Source organism: Balaenoptera musculus, chromosome 1, assembly GCF_009873245.2.
Source record: "Balaenoptera musculus isolate JJ_BM4_2016_0621 chromosome 1, mBalMus1.pri.v3, whole genome shotgun sequence".
NCBI lineage: Eukaryota > Metazoa > Chordata > Mammalia > Artiodactyla > Balaenopteridae > Balaenoptera > Balaenoptera musculus.
Window position 1 is genome coordinate 135307553 of NC_045785.1, and position 12349 is coordinate 135319901.

Genomic DNA, 12349 nt, shown 5'->3' on the forward strand with positions numbered 1-12349 from the left:
ATAGATAAGATGATTGAGGCATAGGAAGGTAATTAACTTGCCCAATATCATTCAGCTAGTAAGTGGTGGAGCTGGATTTGAATCCAAATAATCAAATCAAAACCATATATTGCATCTGTCCACAGACGCCTTCTAGTGTTAGGGCTCAGGTCCTGAATGTGGGTGCTTGTTTTCTTCTGAAAAGAGGCTACCGAAGCCTGACTTCCATGGTCGTGCAGAGAAGACAGAAAACCATTTGGGTCCATAGCCAGCACTTTGACCAGGCCCTTCCTGTCTGTGAACTCAGACCCCATATCTGCACAAACAAGATGAAGGAATGCCAGCTTCAGCCTCCTGTTGTTTAGAAATCCCTGGTGCTCTCCTCAACCCCACCCTCAGGAACATCTTGCTTGAGATGGGTTGCATAATGAGGTGAAAGGCAGCCTTTATTTCTCAATAAGAACATTAAACTCTTGACAAATGTAGGCCTATGTTTAGCCACTAAAAATTACCTAACCTAAGACAACGTGCATGGCTGTGTCTGTGTGTGGGTCTGAGCGTGTGCTGCAATCATTCTCAGCAAAGGGGAAGCCGCAGACCGGCACAGTTCACAGGTGGAAGAATCTTAAAGGGAAGTAGGGAATTCTGAAGACGGAGGCCAGATCAGCCCTGTTCCAGGACTGCGTGACTCCCGACAGCCCAGAGAGTCCCGCTGGGAGCACCGCAGGGCAAATCCCTCCCCGCTCAGCTGAGCCCTGGCCCAGGACTTGCCATGAGGGGTCACGCCGCTCTTTACTTTGGTTCCCGCTGGCTCTGAGCTATGAGGTCAGTCTTGGGCAGCTACCTTGAGAGGCAGCTGAACCAGGCGGTATTGTCCCTGGGCCTTGGAGCGACATCACTGAGTGACGTAGATTCTCCCACGTAATCCTTGAAGACAGAACACAGAGGAGTCTAAGAGCTGATGTAATTTGCCCAAGTGGTGGAGCTGGGATTTGAACCCAAGGCACATGTGGCGCCAGGACATAAGCCAGAGCAGGCCTCCCCGAGCCCTCAGCCTCGTGGGGCACCAGTGACAGAGCATCACAGGGTCAGCTGGATACAGTGGAAATGACCACTATTTGACCAGAGGAGGAACAGCTGGAGGAGAAGACTAGATAGCCGCTGTGCAGAGCCTCCCCAGGAGCAGAGGGCCCTGACCCTGGGCAGGTACATGACCCAGAGCACAAAGGCATGGTCAGAGCATGACCCCGTTACAGCAGGGAAGTCCACCCCAAGCCAGGCGGCCTGGGTCCACTCAGACCCACCCCGGGGCAGGAGGACCGATGGAGGCCACAGACCACATCTCTACATATTTAAAATACTTTAAAGTTATCAATCAAGCTAGCAAGCTGTTAAGTAAAACATGTTCTCTCCTCCTGCTTTGACACATAAGCCTCCACAGTGACCTGGGAGGCCAGGTTTGGATATAGAATTCTTGGACTTTGCAGAGCTCTGCGTCTGACTGAGCAGGTGTGGGGAAAGTGGGTCCCGGCCTGAGGCCCGCCCTTCCTCTTCTCGGGCCCGCTCTGTCCTACCTCTTGAGGGACCTTCCCGTACACGTGTGGATGCTGGGCCTGCATCTTCAAGCTCTGCCCATGGCTTTTGCAAAAAGCTGCCACTTGGCCACCATTTGGGCCTACTCAGGAGCAGTATCCACCCTCAGGAAGAGGAAGCCAGGGGAGAGGCCCTGGAAAGCAGACTCATGGTCACTTGTGTTGGGAATTCCACAGTCTCAGTTGCCCAAGCGTGGTTTAGAAGGTGGGTGGAGGCTTTCCCCACTGTGGACTCTCTGCCCTGAGGGGAGGGACTCCTCCAGAGCAGGGCCTTCTAACCCATGAGGCCCAGGACAGAGGCACCTCAGCCTGGGTCTAAGGCGGTTGTTGTTGCCACTTCCTCATTGAGAAACTCTGAGCACATTAATTAATCTCTCTGTTCCTTGTTTTTCACATTTGTAAAAAAGAAGATCATTGCAATAAGGAATAACAGGAATAAATGAGCTTATTCAGTATGGGTGCCTTGGGTTCAAATCCCAGCTCCACCACTTGGGCAAATTACATCAGCTCTTAGACTCCTCTGTGTTCTGTCTTCAAGGATTACGTGGGAGAATCTACGTCACTCAGTGATGTTGCTCCAAGGCTCAGGGACAATACTGCCTGTTTCAGCTGCCTTTTAAGGTAGCTGCCCAAGACTGACCTCATAGCTCAGAGCCAGTGGGAACCAAAGTAAAACAGTGCTTGGCAAATAGCAAGGGTTATGTAAGTGTCATCAATTAAGTGTTATTATTGTTTGGACTTAGGCATCCTCGAAGTTGTTAACAGGTTGAGTGCTGCCCAAAAAACTCATTTCTTGACTGGTGATGGGCAAGGGCACTTCCTGGAGACCTGCAGAATTCTAAGAGCTAGGTACTCCGGAAGCCTGGTCTGTCCTCAGGCCAGAGCATATAATAGAACAGAACGTTTGGAAAGGCAGGAACAGAAGGGAGTGGGATAGAGAGAAGGGTGGAGCATTGGCTGCTAGTTCATTCAAAAAATATGTCTTGGGCGGGCACTTTCCAGGCCCCAGGTAACCAGAGTGTGCAAGACAGACGAGGGTGTGTGCCTTCATTAGTCTTACCTTCTTGAGGCAGGGGAGAGGGAGAGAAGGAAGCTATGTAACAAGAAAGCAAAGAAATAAACATGACCATCACCGATAGAGATAAGGGGAGTGAAAGCAATCAAATAGGGTGAATGGAGAGTGAATGACTAGTGGGGGAGGAGGGGGGGAGTGGGGGGAGGGGGAGAGCTACTTTCTAAAGGATGCTTATAGAAGACCTCTCTGAGGAGGCGATGTTAAACAGAGACCTGCCCAATGAGGAGGGACTGGCCATGTAAGCGATCAGGAAAGGGTGTTCCAAGAGAAGAAACTGGCTAGTGCAAGGGCCCTGAGGTTGTAATGCGCTTGACACAATATAAGAAACAGAGAGAAGACCTATGTGGTTTAAAAGTAGTTTGCACAAGGAAAAGTGATAGGAGACAGAAGTCAGAAAGGTAAAGAGGGATCAGATCATGCCCTTCTCAAAATGTAATATGCCTACACACCATCTGGTGATCTTGTCAAAGTTCAGATTCAGATTCAGAAGGTCCGAGGTGCGGCCTGAGATTCTGCATTCCTGATATGCTCCCAGCTTAGGCCAGTGCCACTGGTCCGTGGACCACTCTTCGAGCAGCAAGGCTCTCAGCAACAGATTTCACTTTAACTATATTCAGAAGACTTCAAACGATCTTAAGTAGGAACGTGACTCGGTCTGGCTGTATTTGTAAACCTCGCTCTGGTTGCAGTGTGGAGAACGGGTTAGGGTTAAGAGAGAAGGCTGGGTACCAACTGGGAGGGGACTGCAGTGGTCCAGGTGAAAAGTGGTGGAGGCCTTGTGTGTACTGAGGGAGTGGGTGGAGAGCAAGTCAACAAGCCTGGCTAACTGATTAGATGAAGAGGGTGAGTTAAAAACAGAAATGAAGCATGCCTGAGCATGATTGGGCCCTGAGCAAGAAGCTGGGGTGATGACGCCTTTACTGACGTGACCGAGGCTAAGGGGGAAACAGAGTTTGTAAAGAAAACCCAGAGTTTCAGTTTGGGATGACAGTCACATATTCAAGTGGAAATGTGAGTCAGATAAATGAATCTTGAACTTAAGAGTGAGCTTAAGGCTGAAAATAAAAATTTAGGAGCATTGCTTTGCAGATGATGTTTTAAAGGCACACGAGTGATGGGCTTGTTTGTGGAAAAAGTGTAGGAGATAAGGAGGAAAGCTGAGGGCTGAGGCTGCGGGTCTCTGGCACTGGTGAGGTAAGAGGAGAACAAGGACAGCCTAAGAGTGGACCCCAAAGATGTCCACACCTAATCCATGGAACCTGTGAATACATTACCTGACGTGGCAAAAGGGACTTTGCAGATGCAATTAAGGGTAAAGACCCTGAGATGGAGAGCTTATCCTGGATTTTCTGGGTGGGCCCCATCTTACCACTGGAGTCTTTAAAAATGAAAACAGAAGGAAGAAGAGGGGGTCCAAGAGATATGATGATGGAAGAGGCAGAAGAGATTTGAAACACGAGAGGGACTTGTCCCACCATTGCAGGCTTTGAAGATGGAGAAGCCAAAGAACGTGGTGGCCTCCAGAAGCTGGGAATAGCCCTCAGCTGACAGCAAAGACATAGGACCTCAGTCCTACAACTGCAAGGAATGAATTCTGCCAACAAGCTGAATGAGCAAGAAAACAGACTCTCCCTTAGAGCCTCCAGGAGGGAACACAGCGGTGCCAGCACCTTGATGTTAGCCAGTGAGACCAGTGTTGGACTTCTGACCTACGGAACTGTAAGATGACCAATTGGCATTGTTTTAAACCACTAAGTTTGTGATAATTTGTAACTGCAGCAATAGAAAAGGGATTCATGTGGTTTAAGCTAAAAGCAAAAAGAAGAAAGTGTTTCAAGAAAGAGGGGGTCAACTGCTGTGTCAAAAGAGGTGCAAGTCCTGGACCAGGTGATGCGGAGCTTGCAGTTAACCTTGATGGGCAGTTTCAGCCACATGGTGAGGCCAGAAACCAGACCAGAATGGGCTGAGGAGTAATGGGCGGGGTGAGGAAGTAGAAGCAGTGAACACAGACAATTCTGTTGTAAAGTTTGGTTGTGAAGAGAAGGAAGGAAACTGGACCGTATCCGGGGGAGGGTGTACGTTCATCCAAGAGTTTTGTTTTGTTGGTTTTAGTGGGAGCCAGAGAGCATGCTTGTTTGCTGAAGGAATCGATCTAGTAGCGAGAAAGTTAGGTTTGCAGGGGCGGGTGGAGGGGTTCAAGAGCAAAGCTATGGAGCCACGTGCGGGGCTGACCCGGAGCACAAGTGAAGGGGTTGGCATTGATGGGAGGAAGAAGCTGGAAGGGAGACTAAGAGGATGAGCACAGGTGTAAGGGGTTTGCAGGTTGATTGTGGGAGGAAACGGAGTTCCTGTCTGATGGCTTCTGTCTTGTCACCTAAATGACTGAAGTGAGGTCTCACATGAGGGTACGGGGAGAGAGGCGTATCGGAGGTCTGAGGAGAGGCAAAAAGAAAATGGTTTATCTTGGAACACAGGAAGCCACCCGATTACGGAGGGGAAGTAGCATTGCTTCAGGGAGGAAGTGGCCTTTGCTATCTCTTTCTTCTCCCCCCGGCCCTGGGGCTGTGAGTGGTCTGTTGGGTCAAGGCTGGGCTCCGCAGTATGTTATGTCCTAGACAGATGTCCCGGAGCAACTTTCTTTGCCTGCCTGAGCCTCAGTTCTGCGTCATCATTGTCATCAGGCTTGCCCCGCCTATTCCCAGCAAAGGAGACTGCACGTGGCAAAGTGCTGTCTGAGTGTGAGATGTGCTCTTTCATGATGGGCGGGGTCCATCTTATGATTCCTGGCCCCGGAAGGGGGAGATCCGCCGAAGGCTGGAGATGAATGTCCGGGAGGGTGCCTGTCTAGCAGCAGCCTCTGCATCCTGAGAGCACTCCCTTCCGTAGATGAGCCATTCCTTCCGCCTCCACCCCAGTCCCAGGAGGCTTGAGAAACTCCGGCTTGAGTTTGCCTTCCTGGTACCTGGAGGAAAGGGAGTGAAAATCTGTGTCAGGCTCCCTCTCCTTGGGGCATTCCTCCAGCCATATTGTCTGCAGCTGTCACCTGGCTGTTCCTGCCCTGCCCCTTGCTGAATGTCTGCTTCCCAGGGTGGGGGGCAGCGGGGGCACCAGAGTGGCAGTAAGGTCTCCGACTCAGGTTCCCTGCAAAAGCTGTCTGGTGGATTAGGCTGTGTTGTGTAGGTTGTTTGGAAAAGGGCTACCTTACAAAAATGAGATTAATAAACCTTACTGTGACCAAAGAAAGGGAGGGTTCTCCCAGTGGAACACTGGGATCCGAAAAGCAAGAGGACCTTGACCAGCCAGGGTCAGACACAGTTCAGCTGAGGACCTGCGGGTCCAAATCAGGTCTTTTTGACTTCAAGCTCATGTTTCTTTTCCCCCACCATATAACACTGTCTTCTGGGATCCAACAAACTTGCCTGCTTCCCAGGAAAGGGAAGGGGAGGGAAGGCACCAGCATTTACAGAGTGCTTGCATGCTAGGGGTCATGCTTCTGTTCTGGCTCTCTTTGCAGGAGGGGAGAGGAGAAGGTGCACCCCTGGGAGGCTGAGAGCCATCAGTATAACAGGGACAGAGGCTGTTTTGTGATTAAGTGCTGGTGATCCAAGATCTACAGGAGACGGGCATGCTCTGCCGTGGAAGCCAGGCTGTGCTCAACATTTGGTCCTGGTCACTGAAGACAGAGGACCAGGGAAATAACACCAGGGCACCACGATCTCGTCTGCAAGCACCTTCTCTACTCCTCCTCTCAGTCCCCTATTGCCATGAAAATAATTCCATTTTTTTCTCCAAAATGGAAAGCAAGGAGACAAAAGGAAATTATCAGGAGAATGACGATGGAATAGAATGTCTTCAAATCGCACTGACATTCAAACGGTGGAGGAGAAAGATATATAATAACTGGACAAGGGATATAAAGAGAAATAAGGAGAGAGCCCCTCCAATATGTATTACCAAAAAATCTCCATTTCTGTTGTTTATTCACTTGCTATATTTCTAGATGACATAAGCCAGTTATGTGGCGGTTCTATGGACTTGTTACATTGCTCAAGGCCAAGGTTCCCAAAAGGAGCTGAGAGGAACAGAATGTTGAGCTCAGCAATTTTCTCTGGCATAAAGATTTATGTTAGAATTTTAATAAATAAATAGGAAGAGAAGGAATGTGCTGATAATACTTTTAAATTTTATATTCACAGAGGGATATATGGTAGAAAATGCTGGTATTCTTTCAGAAAAACAACAACAGCAATGATTCATAGCTGCCATAACGATAATGATTATCTTTTTTCTTACCAACACCTGAGCATCGACCAGGACGTGCAAAGACAAAAGAAGAGAGATCTCACATCCCACAGTCAGTGAACGGGTAAGGGAGACCATCACAAGTGTGATGACTTTCAAGACGATTAATAGCATAAACCAGTTTCCAGAAAGGACAGGAAGATAGGGAGCTTTTATTTTAGATGGTAAGGCAAAGTTGGGAAGAGGAGACCATGAAGGTCAACTAGGAAAATTGCGGCTCACCAAGTGGCTGTCAGGGCATTTCATGTTTTTATGAAAGTACAGTAGCAGACACTGCATCCCAACTCCCCTTCTGGACCAGAGGGTGCAGTGCGTAGCTGCAGATGAGGCAGGGCCAACCACCAAACAGCAGAGCTTGGCACCTCGGGAGATAGGATGGCAATGTCTGGGCACAGCAAATCTAGAAAGCCCATCTGTCCCACAGAAGCATCCCCTCCAGGGGCTGGGCAGGAGAGTGAAAACCAGGGCTGAAGGGGTGTGGCTGAACGATGGACAACAGCATGGAGCAAGTGGCTTCCATAAGGAAGGAGAGGTGGAGGCTTGCGAAGTCCTTCAGGGTGTCTGCTGATAAGCAAGGCCATCATAAAATAAGAATGCAACATCTGGATGCTGATGTAGTCATCCGGGAACATGAAAACACTCAGTATTTCATTTGGGCAGTTCATGCAAAAAGCATTAATTGAGTACCTACTGTGGGCTAGGCAAATTCTTGCAAGATACCCTTTCTTCTCTATATATGCTTCTCCCCCCTTTTGCAACTAAATGGCTTGAGTCAAGTTTATCCGGACACCTGAAAATCTCTGGTGCATTCGTGACACATCTGGACGTAGGTATTGTGACCTCCAGGTGTACTCAGACCTTAGCCTTTCCTACTATTTAAAAAAACAAGTATTAGTTGAGCCCTGCTGTCCTGGACAGTGTGCTAGACTCTTTCACATTCTCCCGTTTGATTCTTGCACCTCTGCCTCCTGGTGCTGGACATCATCTGCTTCGGTCTGCGCCGCCTCATTTACCCTCTTCCCCTGATAACAGTACTCCTTTTTCTTTGGAATATTGATCCTCTTTTACTCCAAACATGTAGTTATGGTCGGGGCTGCCAATTATGGTGCTCACCCCTGTGGCGATATGACCTCCCTGATCATAGTGACTAATCTAGGAATAAACAAATAATCCAAGTCTGGCCAGAGTTTTCCCCAGTATTTTTCAAACTAGGGTCAGGAGAGAAGTTCTGGCTTTTTTTCCCTCTGATCTCAAATTGAAAGCTAAGGCCAGAATTCTGGACTTTCAGAAGCAGCCCGGCTGAGAGAATAAAGCCAATGTACAGAGACTAGAAATGCAGAGCAAGATGGTGTCATGGTGTCTCTGAGGCCAGGTATGGCTTTGCCCTACCCTTGATTTGGTTCTTTGAGGCAATCGATTCCCCTTCCGTGCTTCAGCTGATTCAGTTAGGGTTTTCTTGAGTACAACCAAGAGTCCTCCTAAGGTGCTCACTTATTCAGACAAATCCCAAAATCTCAGGCAGCCCCTTCAGCTGACCAGGAGGCTCAGATACTGTTCCTCTGAGTTTCGACATCCCTTTGAAGTTATCTTGTTTCCTCTGTAGCTACCCATACTACACTGGTTCCAGCTCATAATTCTAGACTAAATATTTATCTTAGGGCTTCCCTGGTGATGCAGTGATTGAGAATTCGCCTGCCAACGCAGGGCACACGGGTTCGAGCCCTGGTCTGAGAAGATCTCACATGCTGCGGAGCAACTAAGCCCGTGTGCCACAACTACTGAAGCCCGTGTGCCTAGAACCCGTGCTCCGCAACAAGAGAAGCCACCGCAATGAGAAGCCCGCACACCGCAACAAAGAGTGGCCCGGCTCACCACAACTAGGGAAAAGCCCGCGTGCAGCAGCAAAGACCCAGCACAGCCAAAAATAAATATTAATTAATTAATTAATTTTAAAAAATTTATCTCAGCACTGCAAAGATAGGCTGGAATTTTCAAAGACTTGACTAAAATTCTGAGGGCTGACAGCAAGCAAACAAATAATATGAGGTAATAAATGTACAGACATTACAGATTTCAGAAGTCTTCCACAAACTTACTTCAGGGCTTGCAGACCTATATTACTGCCTGAGCTATCTTGAAATTGCTTCATTCTAATCCTGAAGATGTGGCAAAAGGTTTTAGCAGTTCAGCCTGGATTCCTTGCTTCCTAGCTATGAGTCTGGCTCCACATAGACAGCATTGTTTAAAAAATTAGTTAAATTAAAAAATTAAAATGTAGCAAACCAAATTGATTTTTAGATGCAGAGATCTGATGTTGAAATGCAACTCCTCCCTCATATAGCTGTGTGACCTTGGGCAAGTTATTTAGCTCTCTATGCCTCCGTGGCCATGTCTGTTAAGACGGAGATCACAATATTATAGGATAATTCTGAGGATTAAGTGAGATAAAACATGCAAAAGGTTCAGGGTTGATAAGTGAAATTTCCACTATACCCCAACCCCGAAAGAGAGCAAACTATAGGAGGAAGCGTCCACCTTTTTTCTGGTCCTCCCTTGCCTCACCGAGAGTGAAGATGGGTGATTTAACTGCTAAGTTTGGAGAAAGGAACTCCACCGTGTGGCTCAGTCCCTCCAGAGTCTCCTTCTCTGGAACCTGGCAGCCTATGTGTGGGCAGGTGCTGTCTCATGTCTTCTCCTCCATTCAACCAGCTTACCAGCCAGGCTCAGCCCCTGCAGAGAAGGCCTGGAGTTGGGGGTCATGTTTAATTAGAAACACTTTGTGGAAGCACATCTAAGCCACGTTCTCCAATCAGCTTTGTCTGTAAGAAGGTGGAGGAGTTTTAGTTTCCGTTTGTGTCTTGTGCTTGTTTCTTACTTGAGAGGGGACACAGGGGTATTATTCAGTGACACCGCCCCCCGTACTCCCACCCCAATCCCCTTTACTTAGCACAGTGCTCGGCCCCTAGTAAGCGCTCAATAAGTGCTTGGACATCTATTCTGGAAGCCTAAATTTCTCTCGAATCAGTCTCACAAGTATCACAAATTTGGCAAGGTCCCCAGAAGCCTCCTATGGGGAAGACAGCACCCTCTAACCCAGCGACTCAGCAATGTGGCCTTCTTGCTTTTGACTTCAGGCCTTATTTGATGACTTGCAGGTTCCTAAAAGGCTTCACTCCTGATATTGGCCAGAGAGCCCGAACAACAAGGCCTCAAGTGTACAGCCTTATATCTTCATTCCACTTTAAATAATCAGCTCGTCCTTGGAGGCAGAGGGTGAGGGGTGGGGGATGGGTAGGAGCGTGCAGGGGGGCTATAAATGTGTGTATCTGGGGTGCCTATTCCCTTTGAATTGCCAACAAGTGACTTAGGACCAGGGAAGCTTTACCTGAACATGGGGTTCTGCCCCAAATATCCCTTTCACAGAGGTCCCCATCTCAATACTTTGATAGCTATGTTGGAAAGCCTGACAAGAATGGACTCTACCATTACCTTGCTATGTGGCCTTGAGCAAGTGCCTTCACCTTTCTGGGCCTCAGTCTCCTTGACAGATAAAGAATAAGACCATTGGACTAAGTGTGAACAGGAAAGAACGAGGAGCTGGGAAGGAATTGCTTAGCTGCCCTCGTGTGCTGGCTCTCTGTCTGGTGGATGGGTAGATCTCCAGTTCCCCGCTCCCACACAGGAGACTCACAGAAGGATGGTCAGGGGGTTTTGTGTTTTCCATTCTCATTTCTTGAAGAGCCCAAGTTTAGGTACAGTATTCTGCATTCTCCACCCTCCTCTAACCTGCCTTTTGTCCTGGAAGCCCACCACTATGGGCTATAATCAGGGCATTCTCACCTCTGGCTTTGACTGTGTTTGGCCAGTGGGAGGCAATGGCAAGACAGCAGAGGACTGGGGGAGAAAGAAGGGGAAGCGAGACTTTCCTGATGCTTCCCTGCTCTCCTCCTGGCTCTGTGTCCCTGGCAGTGGCGGCATTTTGGGGTCACCGCTCCTGTTGGGTGGCCTCTCTTTTTGGACTCTGGCTTTTTTTTATATATATATATAAATGTATAGGAAGCTGCAAACACTCCCCCCTTTTTTTTTTAAATTTTTATTTTTATTTATTTATTTATGGCTGTGTTGGGTCTTCGTTTCTTTGCGAGGGCTTTCTCTCTAGTTGTGGCAAGTGGGGGCCACTCTTCATCGCAGTGCGCGGGCCTCTCACTATCGCGGCCTCTCTTGTTGCGGAGCACAGGCTCCAGACGCACGCAGGCTCAGTAATTGTGGCTCACGGGCCCAGTTGCTCCGCGGCATGTGGGATCTCCCCAGACCAGGGATCGAACCCGTGTCCCCTGCATTGGCAGGCAGATTCTCAACCACTGCGCCACCAGAGAAACCCTCACCTCTGGCTTTGACTGTGTTTGGCCAGTGGGAGGCAATGGCAAGACAGCAGAGGACTGGGGGAGAAAGAAGGGGAAGCAAGACTTTCCCGATGCTTCCCTGCTCTCCTCCTGGCTCTGTGTCCCTGGCAATGGCGGCATTTTGGGGTCACCGCTCCTGTTGGGTGGCCACTCTTCTTGGACTCCAGCGCCCACTGGTCTTCCTCACAGAGTTCCCTCCCCTTGTCTCCTCCCCTGGAGGAGTGCTAAAAGGACTTCATCCTGTTGTCAGTCGCTAAGGACCTCACATCTCTTGTCGGTTCCCTGTACCCGCACACACCTCTGGAACCAGACCATCCATTAACGCCCCACTCAGCAAAACTTTTGAATGTGCCTTCTTTTTTCTGCTGTATCTAAGTGATACAGACTCTGACTACCTCTCTTCTGACTCTCACAACTGGTATTCTAACCAACCCCAGCTATGGAAAGGTTCATCTGGAAGACCAAGAGGCAAGTTCTGAAGAGATAAAGCAAAGATTCTGGGCACTTGCCTTCCAGCTGCTCACACCTTCTCTGATCCTCAGTGCTAATGAATAAGTGGAAAGTCATCTAATGCTCTGCTACCAGATGACATATTTTACCTAACACTATTCTGTTGCTCACCATCATTATCTGTATTGGTGTATAAACTGCATTCCTCTTACCATCTATCTCATTTTTGGTGGACAGACTCCCAAATTCCTTCTCTTTTATTTATGCATAACACATGAATGATTCACAAGTGGGAAAGTCAGCAGGGCTCCTTCGACCTCAGTCTTCTCATCTGTAAAAACGGGATAATGATACTCTCATCCTCATAGGGTTGGCATGAGGATTAAGTGAGTAACATCTGTAAGTGCTCAGAACAGCAGATGTAAACTATTAGCCAATACTGTTATTATCCTCTCATCTGATTTATCTTGCCTCACTTTCCTACAGCCTCTACACAGGAAGGGGAACAGGGAAGTTAGCTAGCTTTCAATGCTTTCCTCAGCACACGT